We start from the raw sequence: 6,516 nt of genomic DNA on the forward strand, positions 1-6,516 counted from the left end.
TTTTCGCAGTCTTCATTCCATGTGAACTGTTTGTTATTAGATATGGTCTAAAAAAATGATATGATCGGTTTGCTATCACGGATAGTGGTGCGCGAAATTAGAACTCGCACAACTTCACCGGCAAGTGCACCGGGTTGTCCAAGTAATACCTCAGCTGAGTGAGGATCGATCCCACGAGGATTGTTGGATTGAGCAAGCAATAGTTATCTTGCTGGACTTAGTCAGGCAAAAAGTAAAGAGAATTATTGTTGTTGTAAGCGCATAAAATAAGAAAGTAAAGAAAAGCAATTAAAGATTGTTAAAGAGATAATATATGGAAGTAATTAAGGGTTCGGAGATGCTTATCTTTCCGGAGTAATACCTCTTACTGACTATTTTAACAATGAATGATTCATTCCATGACAAATTGTAAATGATTAAACCCCAATTCCTTGGAAATTTAATCTCCTCTGATTCTCATCAAAAGCCAGGGTCAGTGGTCATTCGATTCGAACGAGGCTGAAGCTCATTATTCTAGTTTAGCGCCACAAAAATCTTAATTATCCAAAACTGACAGGATTTCATGTCACATATCCCAATCAGCCGCAGGTAACCCTCAGTTTAGGAGGAGTATTTTCAAGCTGTAGCTCAAGCGACCTTGGTTAGAGTATCACAAAGAGCTCATGTAGAATCAGGGGTCATACTTCCATTCCACCCCAGATTCATAGGATTAAGAACGAAAACAACACCTTAGAATTGAATCAAATATTAATTAAAAGAGAAGAGTAATAATATTAATTCAAAGGAATAAGCAGAGCTCCTAACCTTAACCAGGAGGTTTAGTTACTCATAACTTTTACAGAGAAAATAGAGTAAAGAGGATTTGTCTGTCTCCCCTCCCGGGAGATGTGATCCTTAGAAGGAAGGAAGTCCCTTATTTATAGTAAAAATATCTAAGACTAAACCTAAAAGATGTTAATTTAAATTTAAAATTTACAAGGATAAGATAAGATAAGCTAAGGAGTGCTAAAATCTACTTTGGAGCCCACTTGGTGAGTGTTTGGGCTGATGCCTGGCGTTCAACTTGGATTCTGGGCATTCAACGCTGGTCCCTGCTCCCTGGTTGGCGTTCAACGCCAGTTTTGGGCGTTCAACTTGGGAGGTTGGTCCTTCTTGGGTGTTAAACGCCCATGCTTGGCGTTTAACGCCAGTTTTGGCAGTCATTATGGAAGAGAAGTATAGACTATTATATATTGCTGGAAAGCTCTGAAATTAGCTTTCCAACGCCTTTGAGATCGCGTTAATTGGACCTCTTCAACTCAAGATATGCTTGTTGGAATGCACGGAGGTCATGATTGACAGCATCTGCTATCCTTTCTTCGTCTCTGAACAAGATTCTGCCAAATTCGCCCAAAATTTACCTAAAATCATAGAAATAACACAAAAAACTCAAAGTAGCATCTAAAAGATGAATTTTGTACTAAAACATACTAAAAATGAATAAAATATAACCAAAAACACTAAGAAAATGCTATGAAAAAGGGTATAAGATGCTCTATCATCAGGTAGAAAGCATGACAGTGCTGCCACTCTTCCTGCCAGTTGTTGAACTTCTTTTATTGTTTTCGAATTTGTCATGTTCAGTATAGCGTCACACTTTTTTGAATTTGCTTCAATCCCTCGTGAGGTCAGCATAAATCCGAGGAACTTCCCTCTTTGTACTCCGAAGGCATATTTCTCCGGGTTCAGCCTCATGTTGTAAGCTCGGATTTGTTCAAAAATTTTTAATAGGTTGTCGCAGTGCGAGCTTTGTGCTGAAGTTTTTGCTACCATATCGTCTACATAAATTTTCATGTTCCGTCCTATTTGCTGTTTGAACACCTTGTCCATTAGTCTTTGATATGTGGCACTGATGAGCGGATAATTTATACGCTTTTTGGCATTATTTTTACATAGTTTTTAGTATGATTTAGTTAGTTTTTAATATATTTTTATTAGTTTTTAAATAAAAATCACATTTCTGGACTTTACTATGAGTTTGTGTGTTTTTCTGTGATTTCAGGTATTTTCTGGCTGAAATTGAGGGACTTGAGCAAAAATCAGATTCAGAGGTTGAAGAAGGACTCCAGATGCTGTTGGATTCTGACCTCCCTGCACTCAAAGTGGATTTTCTGGAGCTACAAGAGTCCAAATGGCGCGCTCTCAAATGCGTTAAAAAGTAGACATCCAGGGATTTCCAGTAATATATAATAGTCCATACTTTGCCCGAGTTTAGATGACGCAAACTGGCGTTCAACGCCAGTTCTCTGCCCTATTTTGGAGTTAAACGCCAGAAACAGGTTGCAAAGCAGAGTTAAATGCCAGAAACAAGTTACAAACTGGCGTTCAACTCCAAGGAAGACCTCTACACGTGAAAGTCAATGCTCAGCCCAAGCACACACCAAGTGGGCCTTAGAAGTTGATTTCTACATCATTTACTTATTTCTATAAACCCTAGTAACTAGTTTAGTATAAATAGGACTTTTTACTATTGTATTTACATCTTTGGATTATCCTTTGATCACATTTTGGAGGCTGGCCTCTCGGCCATGGCTGGACCTTCATCACTTATGTATTTTCAACGGTAGAGTTTCTACACACCATAGATTAAGGTGTGGAGCTCTGCTGTTCCTCATGAATTAATGCAAAGTACTATTATTTTTCTATTCAACTCAAGCCTATTTCTTATCTAAGATATACACTTGTTCTTCAACCTGAGGAAGGTGATTATCCGTGACACTCATCATCATTCTCACCTATGAACGCGTGCCTGATAACCACGTCCGTTCTACTTGTAATAGCTTAAGTGCGTATCTCTTAGCCTCCTGGTTCATGACGCCTGGTTGCCTCGCCTGACAACCGAGCTTTCCATTCCATGAGATCAGAGTCTTCGTGGTATAGGCTAGAATTATTGGCAGCCATTCTTGAGATCCGGAAAGTCTAAACCTTGTCTGTGGTATTCCGAGTAGGATCCAGGAAGGGATGGTTGTGACGAGCTTCAAACTCGCGAGTGCTGGGCGTAGTGACAGATGCAAAAGGATTACGGAATCCTATTCCAGTATGATCGAGAACCGATAGATGAATAGCCGAGCGGTGACAGCGCATTTTGGACCATTTTCACTGAGAGGACGGGATGTAGCCATTGACGACGGTGATGCCCTACATAAGCTTGCCATGGAAAGGAGTAGGAATGATTGGATGAAGACAGCAGAAAAGCAGAGGTTCGGAAGGAACAAAAGCATCTCTATACAGTTATCTGAAACTCTCACTAATGAATTACATAAGTATCTCTATCCCCTTTTATATTTTAATTATGTTTTAATTATCAATTCTCTATAACCATTTGAATCCGCCTGACTGAGATTTACAAGGTGACCATAACTTGCTTCAAGCCGACAATCTCCGTGGGATCGACCCTTACTCACGTAAGGTTTATTACTTGGACGACCCAGTGTACTTGCTGGTTAGTTGTGCGAAGTTGTGACAAAGTGTGTGAATTACGTTCCGAGCACCAAGTTTTTGGCGCCGTTGTTAAGGATGACAATTTCGTGCACCAAGTTTTTGGCGCCGTTGTCGGGGATTGTTCGAGTTTGGACAACTGACGGTTCATCTTGTTGCTCAGATTAGGTAATTTTATTTTATTTTTAAGATTTTTTATTTCTTATTTTTGAAAATAATAAAAAAAATCTTCTTTTTCGTTCTTCCCAAAATAATTTTCGAAAAAAATACAAAAAAAAATTAATAAAATCATAAAAACCAAAAATATTTTGTATTTCTTGTTAGAGTCTTATGTCAAGTTTTAAGTTTGGTGTCAATTGCATGTTGTTAATTTTTTTCTTAATTTTTGAAAATTCATGCATAATGTTCTTCATGATCTTCAAGTTGTTCTTGATAAATTTCCTTGTTTGATCTTTGCATTTTCTTGTTTTGTGTCTTTTCTTGTTTTTCATATGCATTTTCAATTTGTTAGTGTCTAAACATTGAAAATTTCTAAGTTTGGTGTCTTGCATGTTTTTCTTTTCTTAAAAATTTTCAAAAATAAGTCTTGATGTTCATCTTGATCTTCAAAGTGTTCTTGGTGTTCATCTTGACATTCAAAGTGTTATTGCATGCATTAGTTGTTTTGATTCATAATTTTTATGTTTTGTTTCAATTTAGTATTTTTCTCTCTCATCATTAAAAATTCAAAAATAAAAATATATCTTTTCTTGTTTTACTCATAAATTTCAATTCCAAAATTCTATCTTTTCAAATCTTTTTCAAAAATAAAATCTTTTTCATTTATTTTTATATATTTTCGAAATTTTTTTTTTAAAAAAAATTGATTTTCAAAATCTTTTTCCTATTCTTACTTCTTATTTTCGAAAATCTCACTAACATTTAATTTTTAGATTCAAAAATTTCAAGTTGTTACTTGCCTATTAAGAAAGGTTCGATCTTTAAATTTTAAAATCATATCTTTTTGTTTCTTGTTAGTCAAGTAATCAACTTTAATTTCAAAAATCAAATCTTTTTAAATTTCGTTTTTAAACCTTTTTCAAAATGATTTTCAATCATATCTTTTTCAAAATCTTTTCTAACTTCTTATCTTTTCAAAATTGATTTTCAAATTTTTTTTCAATTAACTACCTGACTTTTTGTTTGATTTTAAAAGTTTACTATTTCAATCATATCTTTTTTAAAACCACCTAACTACTTTTCTCTCTCCTAATTTTCGAAAATCACCTCCCTCTTTTTCAAAAATCTTTTTAATTAATTAATTATTTCTTCTAACTTTTTCGAATACTAATTAATAAATAAAATAAAAACAAAAGTTTTTTTCTTTTTTTCTTCTTCTAATTTTCAAAATTCTCTCCCCCTCATCTCTTTTTAATTATTTTATCTATCTACTAACACTTCTCTTCTTCTTAAAAATTCGAACCCTCTCTCTCTTTCTGTGTTCGAATTCTTTTTCTTCTCTTCTACTCACATAAAGGAACCTCTCTACTGTGGCAAAGAGGATCCCTATTATTTTCTGTTCCCTTCTTTTTCATATGAGCAGGAGCAAGGACAATAACATTCTTGTTGAAGCTGATCCTGAACCTGAAAGGACTCTGAAGAGGAGGCTAAGGGAAGCTAAAGCACAAATCTCTGGAGAAAATCTGACAGAAATTTTCGAAAAAGAAGGAGACATGGCCGAAAATAATAACAATGCAAGGAAGATGCTTGGTGACTTTACTGCACCAAATTCCAATTTACATGGAAGAAGCATCTCAATCCCTGACATTGGAGCAAATAATTTTGAGCTAAAGCCTCAATTAGTTTCTCTGATGCAACAGAATTGCAAGTTTCATGGACTTCCATCCGAAGATCCTTTTCATTTCTTAACTGAATTCTTGCAGATCTATGATACTGTTAAGACCAATGGGGTTGATCCCGAAGTCTACAGGCTTATGCTTTTCCTGTTTGCTGTAAGAGACAGAGCTAGAATATGGTTGGACTCTCAACCTAAAGACAGCCTGAACTCTTGGGATAAGCTGGTCACGGCTTTCTTAGCCAAGTTCTTTCCTCCTCAAAAGCTTAGCAAGCTTAGAGTGGATGTTCAAACCTTCAAACAGAAAGAAGGTAAATCCCTCTATGAAGCTTGGGAGAGATACAAGGAACTGACCAAAAAGTGTCCTTCTGACATGCTTTCAGAATGGACCATCCTGGATATATTCTATGATGGTCTGTCTGAATTATCTAAGATGTCATTGGACCATTCTGCAGGTGGATCCATTCACCTAAAGAAAACGCCTGCAGAAGCTCAGGAACTCATTGACATGGTTGCAAATAACCAGTTCATGTACACTTCTAAAAGGAATCCTGTGAGTAATGGGACGCCTCAGAGGAAGGGAGTTCTTGAAATTGATGCTCTGAATGCCATATTGGCTCAGAATAAAATATTGACTCAGTAAGTCAATATAATTTCTCAGAGTCTGAATGGATTGCAAGCTGCATCCAACAGTATTCAAGAGGCATCTTCTGAAGAAGAAGCTTATGATCCTGAGAACCCTGCAATAGCAGAGGTGAATTACATGGGGAAACCCTATGAAAATACCTATAATCCTTCATGGAGAAATCATCCAAATTTCTCATGGAAGGATCAACAAAAGCCTCAACCAGGCTTTAATAATGGTGGAAGAAACAAGTTTAGCAATAGCAAACCTTTTCCATTATCCACTCAGCAACAGACAGAGAATTCTGAGCAGAATCCATCTAGCTTAGCAAACATAGTCTCTGATCTATCTAAGGCCACTCTAAGTTTCATGAATGAAACAAGGTCCTCCATTAGAAATTTGGAGACACAAATGGGCCAGCTGAGTAAAAGGGTCACTGAAACTCCTCCCAGTACTCTCCCAAGCAATACAGAAGAGAATCCAAAAAGAGAGTGCAAGGCCATTACCTTACTTAGTGTGGCCGAACCCAAAGAGGAGGAGGAGGACGTGAATCCTAGTGAGGAAGACCTCCTGGGACGTC

General features: G+C 36.5%; 1 non-coding gene across 1 annotated transcript; it reads right to left on the bottom strand.

The window, feature by feature from the left end:
- Positions 1-5,582: 5,582 nt before the first annotated feature.
- Positions 5,583-5,690, bottom strand: LOC148569044 (small nucleolar RNA R71). The gene has a single exon (XR_015883016.1). It is a non-coding gene; the product is annotated as a small nucleolar RNA R71 (small nucleolar RNA).
- Positions 5,691-6,516: the final 826 nt, after the last annotated feature.

This window comes from Arachis ipaensis, chromosome B4, assembly GCF_059453495.1.
Source record: "Arachis ipaensis isolate K30076 ecotype BB chromosome B4, ASM5945349v1, whole genome shotgun sequence".
Classification (NCBI taxonomy): Eukaryota; Viridiplantae; Streptophyta; class Magnoliopsida; order Fabales; family Fabaceae; genus Arachis; species Arachis ipaensis.